This window comes from Ranitomeya variabilis, chromosome 2 (assembly GCF_051348905.1).
Source record: "Ranitomeya variabilis isolate aRanVar5 chromosome 2, aRanVar5.hap1, whole genome shotgun sequence".
Classification (NCBI taxonomy): Eukaryota; Metazoa; Chordata; class Amphibia; order Anura; family Dendrobatidae; genus Ranitomeya; species Ranitomeya variabilis.
In genome coordinates this window covers 739,141,875-739,161,435 of record NC_135233.1, presented here as the reverse complement: position 1 = coordinate 739,161,435, position 19,561 = coordinate 739,141,875, and the positions used below count along the sequence as shown (strand labels likewise).

The 19,561-nt window shown below is 45.7% G+C and overlaps 1 protein-coding gene and 1 long non-coding RNA gene across 4 annotated transcripts in view; both read right to left on the bottom strand.

Moving 5' to 3' along the window:
- The window catches only part of ATG5 (autophagy related 5), a 294,450-nt gene that overhangs the window by 166,667 nt on the left and 108,222 nt on the right, over positions 1-19,561 (bottom strand). The gene's annotated exons all lie outside the window — the stretch shown is intronic.
- LOC143807745 (uncharacterized) lies at positions 132-18,278 on the bottom strand. The gene is made up of 3 exons (XR_013221789.1): positions 18,250-18,278; positions 798-882; positions 132-276 (listed from the first exon to the last, which is right to left on the bottom strand). It is a non-coding gene; the product is annotated as an uncharacterized LOC143807745 (long non-coding RNA).

Here is a 19,561-nt window from a genome sequence, read left to right as displayed (position 1 = left end):
ATCTCATGACTTTCTATCATCTTACACAGTTGTGTGAGCATGGCCAAGGTCTTTGCTGCATCACACTGCATTGCAATACTTAATAAATGCATTTCGGACCCGAGTCGGGGCGTTGTCCCAGCCATCCCACATCGCTTTGGCCACCTCATTCCATAGGCGCCGGATCCTCACGTTGTCCGAGTGCTGGGGAACCCAGGTGTCCCACAACGGGACTCGCTCTTGGACCAGGGAGATGAGGTGGTCATTGTCTATGAGGTCCTCATCCCGTTCTGGAACCTAAAGAAAGAAAAAAAAGGACATTAATTTTGGAGACATTAACAGAAGGAAGAAAGAAAACGGAAGCAGAGAAATGGCATGAATATTGACATTCAAAAAATGGAGTGCAGAAGCAAAAGGTAAAGAAAGAGAAAAGTAAAGAAATGAAGATTCAAGAATTGTAAAGCGAGGATACAATAAACAGTCAGCCAGGTATACTTACACGCTGCCGCCGTGCCACCAGACCGTAAGAGTATGTGCACACGTCAGGATTTTGTCAGGTTTTTTCCTCAGGATTTGTAGCCAAAACCAGGAGTGGAACAATTAGAGGAAAAGTATAATAGAAACATATGCACCACTTCTGCATTTATCACCCACTCCTGGTTTTGGCTACAAAACCTGATGAAAAAGCCTGACAAAATCCTGACGTGTGCACATAGCCTAACTCCGCTGCTCCTGCCCAGTCTTTGCCGCAGTAGAAGTGCTCTGAAAAAAGGAAAAAATAAATTGTCTTATGTGTAGATGTGACAGTGAATACTTACCAATCTGAGGAGGTGAGTAGTCACTTCGCTGACATTTTCCGCTTGTGCAGGCCCAGGCGTTTGATCCTCAGAAGAAGACGACATTCTGATGCATGCAGAAAGAAAGAAACGGCAGAAATTAGGACATGTAGAGACAGAAAATAGTAAATATTGTCATTGGCTAGGATATACTCACATTGCTCAGTGTCTTGTTTTCCTCCAAGGATGTAGCCTGCGTCTCGTCTGCTTGGCTGTCTGCTGAGTAGTGACCTGCAAGTGCCCACTCCCTCCCTTTATAACCTTGTATGTGGGGGGTGGCTAATTAGTGTCTAGACATGTTTTTCTCTGGTGCAACGCATGCGTTCACAAACACAAGCAAACGCATGTGCTTGCGAACGCATGCGATCACAGACAGCAATGCGTTTTTTTTGGCGCTTTCTTGCCGCAATCGACCGCATACGTTTCCAGGTGGCAAATTGACACCTCTAAAAATTACTACATGTTGCATTTCCGCGCCAAACCGCAGACGACGAAACGACACATGCGTTGTCAAACGCGACAAAACGCGAACGATCGCAGACGCATGCGTCTCTAATGTTAAATATAGGAATAAAATATAGGAATATACAACGCATGCGGATATTTGCGGAAGAAACGCTGTGGACACAACCGCAAATGTGAAACCAGCCTAACATGTGACACCTCCTTGAATTCATTATTTTAACCCCTGCCCCATGCTGTTACCAAATTACATAGTAAAAACCTGCTAACTGATTTCTTTTAAGCACAGACGATTGTGCACCCTTGGCATGACTGAGCAACTAAGTGCACCTTCCCATCCATTTGTGTGATTCCTCCCCTCAGTGAGTGATTGCTATGGTGTTCTATGGAAACGGTCTTGCTGAGTTGTCTGTGTCTTTATTGGCTGTCCACTCTGACAGAGCTGCGGGACTTTCTCCAGGTGTTAGGTGTTCTGGTGCTTGCCCAGCTACTTAACTGAGCTGTCTGCCCTTGATCCCTGCCAGACGTAGTTTGTTTTTCTTGATGTTAACCCGATTCTCTTGCTCAGAGTTCTGATCTGCTGCTGCCTGACCCTTTGGACAGTGTTCTGACTATCCCTCTGGCTTTTGATCTGCTATGGCTTGTAATTGACCCTGGACTGTAACCTAACTTACGCCTTTGTCTTTTCACTTGGCTATATACATACTCTCTTGGTATTGACACTCACTGGAATGTCTGACTCTTCTACCTGACGGTCTGTCCGTGAGTAGTGACTAGTGTCGCAATTTGTTTTCCATCTATCTCCACCCTTCCCTGGCTCTATGAAGCCAGAACTGTCAAAAAACGGAGGGTGGAGATCGAAGGAAATCAAGTACATGGGAAGGCGCACTTAACGGCTTGACCACGCTGTGTCCAAGCACCTGTTCTTGGTTTGAACGGTCATTCTGTGCTGACAGACTTCCTTTAACCCCTTCGAGCACATAGGTGTAACTGTACTTCCTGCACTGGGATATCCGCATGGTGTGGAAGTGGCACAGGAGCTGTGGTAATCACCTAAGCAGGTTAATGATGCAATTATTTATTCCTTATTATTCCTTATATATGTCCAAGGTCTTACAACAACTCCAGGTAGATGGCCAAAATACAATGCCACCAGTCCACAAGATACCAACCTGGGGCCAGAAGTTCCACTGCCCTAGTACCAGATGTTACCCACTGTCTCCAAACTTTTGGATGGCCCACAGTTTTTGCATCTCCCACCAGTCACAGTCCATGCTCATCCAGATGACTGACACCATGACCGTAGCATGTCCATCGAGCTGCAGCCAGCAACATATATTATAGTCCCAGCAAATCAATTAGATGGTGCAAATGACAGTCTCCCCATTCCTCTGGCTCACCGGGATTACAACCTCTGCGCTATTTTCAGGGCTAACTACCCTAATCATTAGGCACCCACACCCACAGAGAGGAGTTAGCAGCAAGCTTAGGAGGCTGAACAAACACAATTAGGTATATCACCAGGTGACCTGAGTCTCCTAACCTGGGTCCTCCAAACATCTTTGTGTCCTAACCTGGGTCCTCCAAACATCTTTGTGGGTTCAGTGATGGGCACTGGAGCAGATCTGTATTCCACCAGATGGAGCCATGTTTAATTGGGCTGTTTCTGTAGAGTCCGTCTGGAGTCAGAGACGTTATACTCCCACCTCCCATTCAGCACATTCTTCCACAAGATTGGGTGAAAGTGGCGGGTGATAATCCCTCATTGTTTGATAGGACAAATATGCAGGTTAATTGAACAAAGTTGTGTAGACTAGTAAACTGCAGGGGGCTGATGGATTAAGTAATCAGCAGGCATTCACATATTAACATACAGTACAAGAGTCAATGGCTCAATTGAGGCTCCTGAGAGACTAACAAGAGTGTTGGAATGATTGCTTTACCTGATTATCAATCTCATGTCTGGCCTTATGTAAACATATGATTCAGCTTACACATTTTCCTCTGCATACTGTCACTGAACGGAAACACGGGTATTACATACCTGGTAATGTGTTTTTTCATGAGACATGACGGCACCACGAGAGAGGGGATCCGCCCATCAAGGACAGGAAACCTTCAAGATAAAAGGGGCGGCTCCTCTCTCCACATCAGTTGTTTACAGAGTACGAGAGGAACTCCGCTGGTTAGTGTACACAAATAATACATCCTATACGGTTCTATTCACCGATACCCAAGGGAGTGTATAATACAAATAATGCTAATAATGCACCCAACTAATGACGTGATCAAAAGGGTGGGAATATAAGGGTGCCGTCATGTCTCATGAAAAAACACATTACCAGGTATGTAATACCCGTGTTTTTCCATCATACATGACGGCACCACGAGAGAGTTACAGAGATTGTATTCTCTTTAGGGAGGGATCACTGCTTGTAACACTCTTCTCCCAAATGTGAGATCAGAGGTAGCAGATAGGTCTAGCCTATAATGTTTAAAGAACGTAGACGGAGAGGACCAAGTGGCCGCCTTACAAATCTGGTCGATGGTAGCATCTGCTCTCTCCGCCCACGACGTCGCCATGGCCCTCGTGGAGTGGGCTTTCAGACCCTGTGGAACAACCCTGCCTGCACTACTATACGCTAGAATAATGGCCTCTCTCACCCATCTAGCTATAGTCTGTTTCGAGGCTTTAAGGCCCTTCCTTGACCCCTGGAACGAAACAAATAAAGCCCTCTGTTTCCTCCAGGATTTTGTCATCTCTAAATACTGTAGTATACATCTCCTGACATCTAGGCAATGGAGTCTTTCCTCTTTCTTGTTACTAGGATTGGGACAGAAAGAGGGTAGGGGTTATATCCTGAGCCCTATGGAATCTCGATACCACTTTGGGGAGATTTGCCGGATCTAATTTTAATACAACCCTATCGTCCATAATTTGTGTGTGAGGGGGGTCAGCTGACAACGCGTGTAAATCCCCCACCCTACGGGCCGATGTAATTGCCACTAACAAAGCTGTCTTTAATGTTAGTACTTTATCTGATGTTGTATTTAACGGCTCAAAGGGGCTTTCTGTCAAAGCTGTTAACACTAAATTTAGATCCCATGGTGGAGGAGTAGGGGATGGAACAGAGTCAGCTCTACTACAGGCTCGGATAAACCTCACCACCCACCTATTGCTTGCCAGGTCACAGTTGAATAAGGCTGCTAAAGCTGAAATGTGTACTTTGAGGGTACTAACAGCTAACCCCAGATCTAAGCCCTTCTGCAGGAACTCCAGTATTGCCACTATTGGGACCTCCCCTTCCCGTATTGGCCCTGAGCTGGAGAGGAATTTCTTCCATATTCTCCCATAGATCTTGGTCGTTACTGGCTTTCTGCTGCTGAGCAAGGTGGATATTAGCCCAGCTGAGAACCCTTCTTTCTCTAGTAACGACCGCTCAAATGCCAGGCTGTCAAATGAAGCCCGGAGTTCTGCGGGTGGTTGAAGGGACCCTGCGTTAGAAGGTCCTGGTCTTCCGGGAGAACCCATGGGTCCGTCACTGACATCACTCTCAGCCAGTAAAACCACGGTCTTTTCGGCCAGAAGGGAGCTATGACAATTACCCTGGCCTTGTCCTCCCTGATCTTCCTCAGAACCACTGGGATTAGACATATCGGTGGGAAGGCATACAGGAGTCCTGACGTCCATTCTATGCTGAAGGCGTCTACTGCCAACGGCCTGTCTGCTGGGTTCAGGGAGCAGAACTTTTGGACTTTCTTGTTGACTTTTGAGGCAAAGAGGTCTATCTTGGGTTTTCCCCACATGCGCACTATCCGTTGAAAAACGGACTTTTTTAGGGACCATTCTCCTTGCCTCAAGTGGTTCCTGCTTAAAAAGTCTGCCTTTATGTTGTCCACGCCTCGGATATGCAGGGCCGATAATGACAGGAGGTGCCTTTCGGCTAGAGACATGAGTCTTGTGGTTACGTGCATCAGAGCCCGAGAGCGGGTGCCTCCCTGGTGGTTCACGTATGCGACCGCTGTTCGGTTGTCCGATAGGACTCTCACATGATGCCCTGCCAAGTGAGGAAGTAATCTCTCTAGCGCTTTTTCTATTGCTAGGAGCTCCCACTCGTTTGAGGATAGATCTTTCTCCTCTTGAGCCCAGGGGTCTTGGACCCATAGTGTGTCTGAGTGGGCTCCCCACTCCCACGGACTGGCGTCTGTTGTGATCACCTTGGAGGCTGTGAATGTCCAGGGAACTCCTCTCGGGGATGACTCTATCTGTAACCACCATCTGAGAGATTGGAGCACAGAGAGTGGGAGAGTGAGCTTCTGCTCTAACTGCCCCTGAAGTTCCTGGTCGTTCTGCAGCACACACCATTGCAGTTCTCTTGCATGGAACTGGGCCCATTTTACTGCTGGTATGCAGGAGGTTAGGGATCCTAACACCGACATGGCCCTTCTTAAAGTCATTTCTGGTTTTTTTAAAGTGGTCATAATCATTTGTTTGATTTTTTCCTCTTTTCCTTCTGGGAGGCGACACTCCTGTGCCACGGAGTCTACCGTTATCCCCAGGAAATTCTGGACCATAGCTGGCTCCAGCTTGGACTTCTTGAGATTTAGTTGCCATCCCAGTGTCTGAAGAGTGTCCATCACTATCCTGACCTGTTCCTGACAGTGAGAAAAGTTCTTCCCCACTATCAGGAAGTCGTCCAGGTAGGGTATTATCAGAGTGTCTTTTTCTCTGAGATGAGCTGTGACCTCTGCTATCAGCTTTGTGAATACCCGTGGGGCTGTTGCTATCCCAAAGGGCAGAGCCTTGTACTGGAAGTGACGCAGCTGGGACCCCATCTGGACTGCCACTCTGAGAAACCGACGATCTTGTTGTCTGATTGGGACGTGATAATAAGCGTCCTTGAGGTCGAGGACGGACATGTAACACTGGGGATAGAGAAGTTTCACCGCTGATTTTATGGTCTCCATCTTGAATGATGGTATTACAAGAAATTTGTTGAGGCCTTTTAGGTTTATTATTGTCCTCCAGGAGTTGTCTGGTTTCTTTATGAGAAAAAGAGGGGAATAAAATCCTTCCCTTCTTTCCTCTATAGGAACTTCTTCCAAGACGTGTTTGTCTAGGAGTGATGTTACTTCTCCTTCCAGACTGTCTTGTTTCTCCTGAGAGGATTGTACTGGGGTCTGCATATACCTTCTTGGAGGCCAGTGGTGAAACTTTAGGTTTAGGCCTGATCCTACGATCTGCCGGATCCATATGCTGGATGAGATCCTCTCCCAGGCTGGAAGGAAGTGAAAGAGCCTCCCTCCCACCTGAGAAGGACCGTCACTGGGAGGGTTTTTTGGTGTCTCTGGGGGACTTGCCGAAATAGAAGCCCTTTCCTCCCCTGGGTCGCTTGTCCAGGTTGCTCCTGTCTCGGTCTCTGTACTGCTGTCTCCGGAATTTTTGACCTCTCCGAAAGGAGCGACGAAAGGGCTGAAACGGCTGTTTCGGGAAGTTCTTCTTTTTATCCCCGGCTTTCTCCAACACCTCGTCTAAAGCCGGTCCGAAGAGGAAGTTCCCCTCACAAGGCAAAGAGCAGAGCTTCATCTTCGCCTGAGTATCTCCTGGCCAGCATTTAAGCCATACGGCACGGCGTCCTGTGTTGGCTAACGCTGCTGACTTTGCTGCCAGCCTAGCCGAGTCCGCTGATGCTTCAGCTAGAAACACCGCCGCTGCTTTCATAGTTGGTATTGCCTCCAGGATAGTTTCCCTGGGAACTTTTTTCTCTACCTGTTCCTCCAGGTTGTCTATCCAGATTTTAAGAGATCTGGCTACACAAGTGGCCGCGATGGCTGGCCTTAGTGCTCCTGCTGAGGCTTCCCAAGCTGTCTTCAGGGAACTGTCCACCTTCCTATCCAGAGGTTCTTTTAGAGAACCTAGGTCCTCGAATGGCAGGGAGGATTTCCTGGCAACTTTGGAGACCGCCACATCAATTTTTGGGGCTCTGTCCCAAGATGAGGACGCCTCTTCTTCAAAAGGGTACCTTCTTTTTAGGGAGGTAGTTAACTGGGACCTTTTTTCTGGCTTTTGCCATTCCCTTTTAATTAGTTCTTGTAGCTGCTCATTAACAGGGAAAGACCTCCGCTTTTTCTTTTGTAGGCCAATGAACATGAGTTCCTGGGCTGTCTTTTTGGCCTTCTCATCTACCAGCCCCATGGTAGAGCGAACAGCTTTAATAAGCTTATCCGTAGCCTCTGCTGGAAAGATGTCTTCTTCCTCTGAGCTACTATCAGAGCAGCAGGCTGTATCGGAATCTTGCTCTGACCCCGAGGAATCTCTTTGGGATCCTACTGAAGGGCTGGATCTGTCCCTAGATCTGGCATCTGTGTCAGCTGTCTGTAATGCGTTTACGGACCTAGAGACTTCGGTCTGAATCAGGGACCTTAGGCTGTCTGTAAAGGAGGGTGTTTCCTCCGCAACAGTCTGGTTGATACATTCCTGACACAGTCTTTTACCCCAAGATGTCTTTAAGGGTTTTTTACATAAGGGGCACTCCTTATTTTTAGTTTTCCCCTGACGCTTTTTGGGGACCTCCTATACTCCACCCCGCAATGTATGTAAGAAAAGAGGGGAGAGACGGAGATAAGAGAAGAGAAAAGAACAGACATTAGCGTGCTGGACTTTCTCGCAGATCACTCACCACTCGGACGCTTTCAAAGTACGGGTACCGGATCCGGAGGTTGGCTGGATTTCTCCATGTCTCCCACTAAGACTAGGGACCCCTCCTTGGCACGGCGATCCGTCCGTACGCTGTCCGAGCGGCTTCTGCTGCTGCCATGGCGGGACTGGCTCTTTTCGCTTGAGCGAGACCGCCTCTCCTGCATCTCTTGCTGTGGCATCAAATGCTCTGGTGAAAGACTCTCCATCATACACGTTAACACTTAGCAAGAGTAGTCACCTTCAACCTGGCCTGGTTTTAGTGACACAGGGCAGCGTTTCTGGCTTGTTTAAATAGATTCACTTTTTTTTTTTTTTTTTTCTAATGAATCACCTGGTTGATCCTGCCTTACTGGCTGCTTCAGTGATCAGGTGTATAATCGCACCTGTCCTGAATGATTAACTGGCTGATCGTGCCTGCACCACTTCCGGTGCTTCTATGTGCAATCAATCACCTGGTTGATCGTGCCCACGCAAGCGCAACGCCTGCGCTGTGTAAACATGCCAGAGCGCGCACCAGGCAACCACATCCGGTGCGCGCTATTAGAGTCACCATCTACCTGGCTGATCCTGCCATTGCCGCCCTGCGCAACGTTTGCGCAGTAAAGTGATGCCAGAGCGCGCACCCGGCAACCACCTCCGGTGCACGCTCCATTCACCTGGTTGATCCTGCCTCTGAGTGCTGCCGCCGGTTCCAACGCGTGCACACGGCCCTGCACGCTCCTTCACTTCCGGGCGCGCACCCGGCCTTTACTTCCGGTGCGCGCCGAAGATTCTGGTCCCCCTGCCCTTCTGCCCGCATTAAACGTTCCGCGCGAGCGCGCGCACGTACCTCCAATTCCTGGATACCTGGTGCCGCTGGAGGGAGGCTTTCCGGAGCGTCCATGCCACAGACAGCGCAGTTACCTCACCACCGCTTGTCAGGTACCGTCAGGGAGGCGGGGGAAGGGGGGAGACCTGCTTTTGACACTCGACAGGGAGGGCCCCAACCTCCGAGGAGACTTACTAAGCCCGGGCACCGATGTGCCTCACGGGCTGCATGGCCACCAGTAGTCAACAGGGGGGGCACCATAAAGTGACCCCCGTGGACAGGCAGGATTTTTCTCAACTCGACAGGGGGGGAAGCGCACCTGCGGCCCCCGTGGAGGAACTTCACCCGGGCATTCGCCTCGCGGGCTGTGGCCATGCTTCGCTCAGGGGGGGCATGGTATACATTGACCCCCGAGGCGACTACGGGTACCTGGTGACGGGTGCAGCAGACAGAGCCTGCCCAAATCCACCCGACCCAGGCATCCTCTTCAATCTTCAGACGTCATCCATCTTCATCAGACGTCTTCCATCTTGAGGGTTCCCCGTCAAGGACAGGAAACCAACTGATGTGGAGAGAGGAGCCGCCCCTTTTATCTTGAAGGTTTCCTGTCCTTGATGGGCGGATCCCCTCTCTCGTGGTGCCGTCATGTATGATGGAAAAACATCGATTTCTGATGCTGAATAGATATGAGCGAACATTGTCGGCTCCCTCCTTATTTGGCAAGCTACAGTGCTTACCGAAAAAGCTGCATAAGGAAACCAGGATACCTGGATGTCATCTAGGTACGCCTATAAAGTTGAGCTTCAATTGACACTAAGCATTGCTGTATGGCAGTACACATTAAGAGTGATAGGATGATCGAAGGTCAAGCCTCTGAGGGTACTAAAAAATGATCTATAGAAAAAAGTTTTTAAAAACAATCTGTGCAAAGAAAAAAAAATCAGATCCTACACAGAACATCTGAGTGACATCCAATTTTTATGGATACATTTCTATTATAAACCTAGGAAATATATGATCATATAAATTTTTTAGTGCGGAATGAAAACGGATCGCACACAGACGTAAAAAAAAAAAAAGGACAGATGAAAATGACAAAAAAAAAGTTGTCCAAGTTTTCTGGATGAAACAAATTTTTTCTCAAACGCTTATTTGCAGGGGACGAAACTCTAACCAAAATCACTTAGAAAACTAATACCGGTTTTCTCCTATGAGAAAATTACCGACATATCAATGAAGCCTTGGGTGGGGGCCATTGCTCAGAGAGGGCTTGTTACACATGAAAGAAAAAAGGTCAACAGAAGAAGAGATCGATTATGTAAAGCTTATATAAAAAAAAAAAAAAGAAAAAAAGATGGAAAAGGCCAAGTGGCTGCTTTACAAACAGATTTTTTAGCAGTCTCTTCCCAGGATGTAGACGAGCTCTAATAAAAATGGGCTGAAACCCAACCCCAACTCAGCCCACCTGACTGGACTGGAGTAGAGGAAGATTTGCAGGCCCAGGCAATGGTTAGTCTAAGCCATCTAACTATAATAATATTGGAAGCCACCCAGGTAAAGCCGGGTAAACTCAAGATATTTAATAGCACATCTCCTCACATCTAGACAGGTGAATTCCCCTTCCTTCTCCAATTCAGATTTTCACAAAGACTGATCCTTGATTGGTTCAAAAGGGGTTTAGTGACTGCATTAAACACCAAGTTCAAATCCCATTGAGGTACACTAGGGGAGGGGGCGGAAGGTACCTAGTGACAACCTTAAGAATTCCAATAATACAAGAATGGTGAGAAAAAGTTTATTACATTGAAATAGTGAGCTAACGGAGGAAATCTGCACTTTCTGGGTACTAACCACCAAAAGCCCTTTTCAAACCCAGATTGAAAGAATCCTAGCATTGATGGAATGGGGATCTGCACGGAGTCAAATTGGTCAACCCCTAACTAGTTCAGAAAGCTGTCCAAGTCAGAAAGTGGGTCTTTGAGGTGATTGGTTTTCTACACAGAGAATTACACATAACCCAGCCTTGTTAGCATTATCCCCTTTCAAATTTGTAGCCATAGAGTCAGTGAACAGGACGCAGCTAGTCCAACTGCATTTACTGAAGCATCCACCAACAACAAAAACAAAACAAAAAAAACACACACATTGCTTTTTGATTAACAGGTAATTTAAAAGCTGTTCTCTTGGAGTCTTCTCTCTAAGCTGAGTTAAGTGTTTGAGTGTAACTGTTCTAACAAAAGAATCAGACCTCGCTGTACAAGTCCCTGCTATATTAGGTTTAATGGAAGATGTACATGATTCCAAAACTCTACTAAGAAAACGCTCAGCTTTTCTGTCCATAGGGTCCCTGAGTAGACCTAAGTAATCAAAGGCAAGGGATGTTTTTCTTGATTATATTCTTTAGCAATTTGTTTAATGGACTTGAACATAGGTGGAGTTTCAGCAGCCACTGTCTCCTTAATACACTTTGCCATAAAAGTATAGTGTAGAAGGCACTCAATTTTAACTTCCAAACTGACACTCCTTAAAAAATGAAATCTTTCAGCGGGTTTTTGTCAGGAAATCTGATAGCAGCAAAATATAGAGACAGACCATGATTCCAGCGATGTATTACTTACTGGACTTCTCGGTGTAGTTTTGAAAGAAATTCTATTTGGTCTGATGTAGGTACACTGGCATGTAAAAGTTTGGGCACCACTGGCCAAATTACTGTTATTGTGAACTGTGTACTCAGATAACTTTGACAAAGGTTTCAGACCTTAATTAGCCCGTTAGGATTACGGCTTATTCACTAACAGTTCGGAAAGGTCAGGTGATGCAAATTTCCCAGCTTTTTAAAAACCCAGCCTCCTCTAACCTTGTGCCAAAAAACAGTAGCCATGAGTTTTTCTATGCAGCTGCCTAGAGACTTAAAATGGTGATAGCCCACAAAGCAGATGAAGGCTACAAGAAGATAAAGTGCTTTCAAGTTTCCCATTTCTCAGTTTGAAATGCAATTAGGGCCTCTTTTACACTCTGTCTTTTTGCTTCCTTCACAATGCATCGTTTGTGAAAAAAAAACGGATCCAGCAAATGTTTCTGCTGGATGTTTTTTTTCCTCATAGACTTGTCTTAGCGACAGATTGTGAAGGATGGCCTTCCATTTCATCCGTCGTGCACTGGATCCATCATAAAATCGCTGTCCGTCGGAGACAACACACATAGAAACGTTTTTTCTGTACGTTGGAAAATTGCTCAGCGACGGACCCTGCATTGTCCGTCGTTGGCTATAATGGAAGCCTATGGACGCAGGATCCGTCGCTGACCGTCAAAAGACGGAATCCAGCGATGGATGCAGTCTTTTGAAACTGAGCATGCCTGGAAGAATTTCCTGTCAGGGAAATTCTCTCTCGCTCTCTCTCTTTTTACTAATGATGCTGCCTATGCAGCATCAATAGTAACAAGATATCATGTTAAAAATAATTTAAAAAATAAATTGTGATATTCTTACCTTCCGGAGTCCCCCGCAGCGTTCCCAATGCTCCCGTTCCCAGTGATGCCTCGCGAGACCGCTACGTCATCACAGGTCATTGTCTCGCAAGGCATCACTGGGAACGGGAGCTGCCGGGAGCCATCGCGAGCACAGGGAAGACCGCGGGGGACGCGGGGAGGTAAGAATATCACGATTTTTTATTTATTTTTAACATGGGTTGTGTTGTGTATGCATTTTCGCAGCGAAAAAACGCGGCGAAGACGCATACAGAACATGTGCACATAGCCTTAAATTCTGGCAACAAACGCCCCTATGGATCCGTCACAAAAAAACAGATCTAGTGCATCAGTTTTTTACAATCTGCACAGGATCTGTCTTTTCAACATTTTGACAGGTTGTGACTGATTGTAAAACAAGGAAGTGTGAAAGAGGCCTAAGAAATGCCAGTTAACAGGAACAGAAGATCAAGATAAGGTCTCGAAGACTCAAGGTACCTTCACACTAAACAACTTTACAACGAGAACGACAACGATCCGTGACGTTGCAGCGTCCTGGATAGCGATCTCGTTGTGTTTGACACGCAGCAGCGATCTGGATCCCGCTGTGATATCGCTGGTCGGAGCTAGAAGTCCAGAACTTTATTTGGTCGTCAGATCGGCGTTTATCGTCATGTTTGACAGCAAAAGCAACTATGTCAGCAATGTTAAACATGGAGCTAACGACCTGTGAGAACGATAAGTGAGTCACCGTTACGTCACAGGATCGCTCCTGCATCGTTCTGGAGCTGCTGTGTTTGACATCTCTACAGCGATCTAAACAGCGACGCTGCAGTGATCGGCTCATTGTCTATATCGCTGCAGCGTTGCTGAGTGTGACGGTACCTTAAATAAAATTTCAGTAAGAGCTGATTGAATGATTGCTAGAGAGGCAAACCCAAACTTGACTGGAAAAGACCTTCAGAAAGATTTAGCAGACTCTAAACAGTAGAACAATGTACCACAACTCCAGTGACACCTGCACAAACATGGCCTTCATGGAAGAAAACCTCTCACGCGTCCTCACTATAGAAATCAGCCTCAGAAGTATGCAAAAGAACATCTAAACAAGGCTAATGCATTTTTGGGCAAGAATTTCAGGAAAAGAACATCTCGACAACCATTAAGCATGGGGGTGGGTCAATCTTGCTTTTGGAATGTGTTACAGCCAACGGCACAGGGAACATTCCACAAGTACGAATGGATTCAATGAAATTTCAACAAATTCTTGATGCAAACATAACACCATCTGTAAACTAAGTTGAAAAGAGGATGGCTTCAACAAATGGATAATGATCCTAAACACATGTCAACATCCACAATAAACTGCCTCAAAAAGCGCAAGCTGGAGGTTTTACAATGGCCCTCACAATCCCCTGATCTGAACATCATAGAAAATCTGTGGCTAGACCTGAAAATAGCAGTGCATGCAAGACAAACAAGGAATTTCACAGAATTGGAAGCATTTAACAAGAAAGAATGGATGAAAATCCCTCAAGCAAGAATTGAAAGACTCTTGGCTGGCTCGAAAAAGCGTTTACAAAGATGTGATACATGCAAAAGGGGGTGCTTCTAGGCACTAACCATAACGCCCCCGGAAGAAGCTCTGGGCAAAACGCGCGTCGGGGCACACAAGGGAGAACTGAACGCTTCACACACTGCACCATTCGGCTTTCCTAGTGACTATCTATATAAGGTATAGTGCTGCATTGTGCTTCATGAACTGAAACACTACGTTTGGCCATAATGGCTGGGAATTTCTGATATAGGGGGAATTTCTATGGATTTCCATTAGCTTTATAATCTATAACAGGAAGGATAAACTCTTTATATATTTGTGCATAGCACTAGGTCCCTAATAAACCATAGTATAGATCGTCTACATCATAACACTGTGGTTATTAACATGGATATTGCATAATCTGCAATTTAGCAGATTTATAGACATTGCGTGTAATACAGCCGATATATACATGGTAGTGTTAGGTCAGTTTCTTCTTCTTTCTGTCATTCATATCGTTTGGTCTTGTTGTTTTATCCTATGATTGAATAAAGATTTATATATTTTAATTTATATGGTTCTCTTCTTGCAGCTACTAGCATATAAGTCCTTTTGGCCACACTGCTGAACCGCGGCGCCATCTTGGATGCCGCTCGCGATGCAGTTCCTGGCTGAGTGACACGTGGATATGCGCCGGTACAGGTGGATTTGATAACATAATTAGGGACCCTATAAAACGTAGCGCCGGACAGCTAGCAGCACTGCCCCTTGACGAAGCAAGCCGACGCGAAACGCGCGTTGGGGCTACAGTGCGGTCCGGTCCTGGTGCCACTGTATGGGTAACAATCCGGGGTGGGGATCTACGGTCCAATTAGTGAGATATGAGTCAGTGTACAGGGCTCATGATACTGCTATGTAATGTTTCATATGCCCCCCGTTTTCATACCCGTGCTATACTATGCACTATGCAGGTGATTTTTCGGTATATGGCATCAGCCTGAGTGCTGCACCGTATTTTATCTGTGCTATCCTCCATCTCTAACTGTCTTGATTTTTAATTCAAGTGTTTTTGTTTATATGTTGTTGGCAAAATATTGGTATTTTTTGTAAACTAATAAAATATTATGTAATTTTTTGGACATGAACTCAGTTTTCCTTCTGTTTATCATACTAGCATATAAGTCCGCTTTGGATTACATAATTACATATTGTTTTGAAGTGCCATAGACATTAAAAAAGGACATTGTTTGATGTTTTACTAGGCACTAACCATGCAGAGTGCCCAAACTTTTGCATAGGCCCTTTTTTTTTTTTTTTTTTTTTTTATTTAAAAATGTGAAAATAATTTTTTTTTTGCCTAAAATAAAAAGGAAATGCATCATCAAATTTTAACCCTTTTAGAGAACATTTCATCTTCAACTTGCTTAACTGTTCAAAATAACAGTAATTTTAACCAGGGGTGCCCAAACGTTCACATGTCACTGTATAGCAGAACTAAGACTTTTGGGCCGTGTACAACCCCGCCCACTCTTCTGACATATCTTCCTGTTTACACTATAAAATGTCAGCAAGTTGCCAATCAGTGGTGGGGGCGGAGTACACAGATTAACCTGACTGGTCTGTCATGAGAAACCTAGTCCTCTAGTCCTAATCTCCTGCTGATCAAACACTGGACTGTAATCTAACTAGAGCACACAGCCCAATAAGAGACACATTCCAGGAATCAGGCTCTATTGCCTCATATTAGGCTGTTCTCAGATTAATTAGCAAAAACCTGCTGACAGATTCACTTTAAATTTGGTCTTAGCTGAGGCCTTTCTAGGTCTGCTCCCCCCCCCCCCAAAGCAATAAAGGAAAACCAGCTTTAACTCTCAGCCACTCACCCATACCCATTAAATACCATAGCAGACGGGTAGCCAAGCCATGATTTGCATCGCCTAGACAAGTGGCGGCGACCCTATGGCACACCTGCCATAGGGGCAAGCAGAGCCCTCCCCGGTGGGCACACGCACCATCTCTTCAGGACTAGTGCCACCACTATTCTCAGCCCCCTCGCCATCTTCCTCATCACTAGCACTGTGGCCACATCCCATCAGGTCACGCATCCTCCCATCAGCCTACGCGCGAGCTGAGGAGAGTAGCGGTGCTAGTGCCCACAGGTAGGATTGTCATATATAGATATATAGAGACCAGATCAGCACTGGAACGTGCAGAAGTGAGTAGTTACCGTACATACTCATGTTTTTCTTTCTTTCTTTGTGCTGAAAACGTCTCCCCCACCCTGGCTAATACATGAGTCATTGCCCCAGAAGACGACAGAGGAGGGGGAGCAGAGGAGCAGCGGGTCATAGAGGGCAGGAGCTGGCGGCTGCAGCCAAAGCCTGTGCCCACTGCTAAAGAAATGAATTTTCACTGCATTGGCATTAGGGGTGAAGAGAGGTGAAAATTCATTACCTTAATAAGCGGGGACGCGTGATCGCTCGGCCACTGATGCCGCTGGTACCGGAACAAGATGCTGCGAGGGCGCACAGGGAGGGTAAGTATGATGTGGTTGCTTCTTTAAGCTTTTCTCATAGAGGACATACATACAAGGAAAGGGATAAGGACAGGGATAAGGACAGGGATAAGGACAGGGATAAGGACAGGGATAAGGACAGGGATAAGGACAGGGATAAGGACAGGGATAAGGACAGGGATAAGGACAGGGATAAGGACAGGGATAAGGACAGGGATAAGGACAGGGATAAGGACAGGGATAAGGACAGGGATAAGGACAGGGATAAGGACAGGGATAAGGACAGGGATAAGGACAGGGATTTTGTTTGCATCATACTCTATGTGTTTTATTCAAGGTTTTTTTTATCTTATTACATATTTAAAATTAGGCCATTGGGCTATATGCTTTTTACTGCTGTTACATAACATATATTATTCCGCTATCATTCCAAAAGTTAATCGTTTTATTTGATAAGGAAAAACTTCCTCAAATGCAAGCTGCTTTTTTTTTTTTTTACAAATATGCAACTTTCTGCAAGCTTTAATGTTGGCACTCTGTGTTTTTGTGTTTGATATCCCTGCCTTAAAACGAACCTGTCACCAGGTTTGGCCGATATGAGTTACGGTCTCCGCCTTTTAGTGTTTAACTACAGCATTCTATAATTCTGTAGATAAAAGCCCCCGATCCAACCTGCAATGAGCACAGCTTGATTACATGTGGGGGTTGCTTAACAAACAGGCAATTCCCAAATGTATTCAAGCTGTCTAGCAGTAGCAAATCATGCAGCTGCGTTGACAAAAACTAAATCTCCAAGCACGCCGAAATACTCGGCATGCTCTGGAAATCTCGAGTAACGAGTATCCTCGCTCATCACTACTGTGACAGGTTCCCTTTAAAGGGTTTGTTCTCATCATGGTAAAAGGTTACAATTGCAAAGAGGTTGTAAAAACAAACAACTTTGCAATTTTACTTTTGATTAAAAATCCTCTCCATTCTCAAGAAAGACCTTCACTACAATTTGTGGCTAGTATCTTAGGCTTGGAGTGCAGCGCTTACAAGCTCTTTGATATTGACTCTATAGCGCGCTAATGTACGAATTGTCTTTCTAATCTAAAGCCTGGGTATTGAGGGCACTTTGCGAAAAACAAGTGGGTTTTGGATTGCAGTTTTGGCACTTGGTCTCTAAGGCTGGGTTCACATTGCGTTAACAGCAGCCCGTTCAACACATATGTTAACGGGCTGCTGTTAACGCAAGTGCCGGTATGGCAGCGCGCTAGCACAGAGAGCATCTGCTAGCTCTATCTGCGCTAGCGGTGACGGACCCGGAAACGCTGCAGCCCGCGTCTCGGGGTCCGTCACTCAATGACGGCACATCCCTAGCGCACGCCCATTGTGGGCGTGTGCGCTAGCAATGCGTCCGACATTGGATTCAATGGTGGCGTTAACGGACTGCGTTACACCGCGTTATGCTGCGGTGTAACGCAGTTCGTCTAACGGACGGGTTTAACGCAATGTGAACCCAGCCTAAAAGGTTCACCATCACTCGCCTAGGCTCTCCATCCTGTCAGTTAACCTCCAGATCTGTTAAATAAGGTATTACCGTAAATGAGGTACTGGTGATCCTGTGTTCGCAGCGTTATTTCCGCTTCTCCACTGTGTAATCACTGGAGGAGTCCTTGTGTCCCAGCGCCATTCACTTATGGGTCTCCCTGGGAGCAGTTCAGGCTGTGTCACTTAAGAAGCACAATCTCTCACCTAAAGTCGCATACAACCCTGGTTTGGATATAGACCATCCGCCACATCTGAGATCAAGTCCATTAAGGGCTACAGGGCTCCAGGATAGGGGTCGGCAGGAGAGAATACTCTGGAGGTCTCCCTGGATCTTGGGTTCCTCAGCTAGTAATAGCAGAAATCATAGGGCCTAGAGAGGAGTTACAGGTAAAACCAACCCTTACCCACCTCTATGGGGAGCCTTTTTGTATCCACAGATTTTCTGTCCTGGAAAGAGGAACCGTTCTCATGGATGATGGGAAAAGTATGGTTACTGAATAAATAAAATTGATTAAAACATATGGTTAACACCATAAAAGAGGAAAAAATCTAAAATGCCATTTTTGGGGGGATTCCACCCTTAATATGCCATAAAAACGTCATATGGACAGATCACAAAGTAAAAAAATAAAATAAACATGCCCTCTAGAAGCTCCATCCATGGAAAAATATGAATGCTATGGTTATCTGAAATTTGCAACAGATTTTTTTTTTTTTAACCAACAAACTTTTTCATTTATTTTTACTACTTACACTTATAATGAACATTTGCTATCACCATGATCATGCTAACTTGGAGAGACATGTAAACAGGAAATTGTTAATACATAGGGTAGGTGTAGTTCCCAAGCGGTTCGAATTAGGCTGTTCAAAGGGTTGTCTGGGATCAATAGTGCAGTCTAGTGGCTTCTCCAGGGTACACCATCATATTTCCTATTCAAGTGACTGGTTGATAAGATGCAATAACTGGAAGCGGCTATTAAGCAATTTATGGAGCAGAAAGGTTTAAGCTCAATACATTGTTTTTATTTGGCTGCCACCGAACAGATAACAGCTAATCATTGAGAGTGCCGTGCGTTGAACCCATACTGATCTGATCTTGATAAAATATTCTTTTAATACTAATCCTAATAATTCAACATATAAAGGCTCCCGAAACACAAAACTAAAGTCGGCCACACCTGCAGCTATCAGTGGGATCAGCCAACAGTATACTTTGTATCAGATGCTCTTGACTCTTCCCTGACAGATTAGGTCGGTAGAGAGAAGTATCCACCAAATTTTAATTTCAATGAACAATCCTTTTGCTCGACAGAAACTAAAGCCCCGTCAGAAGCTCACTCATAGAGAACATAGAAATACTCCTCTACGGTTTTGTGTGTATGTGTCAGGAAAATCTGCTGTCGGATGAGCGATTGTTAAGCTGAAAGTTATCTACTGTGTATGGGGGCCTTTAGTCATGGACAATGACACCTGATATATGGAATTATGATTTCAGCCATATATGTTTGACTCAAGCGCTGCAGAGTTTCAGAGAAAAGCATGCTTTAAAAGCTGCTGGGGACCGAGCCGGGGTGATTAATCAAAAGGGTAAGTCCCCGGTGGTTTCTCCCCACCCACTGCTAATGGCCAATAGCTTTGATCTCTGGAGATTGGAAGAAATACAAGATGATCATAAAGAGTTGTTTGCGCGCGGTCATGCTAGGTGTGTTTTGCTGTT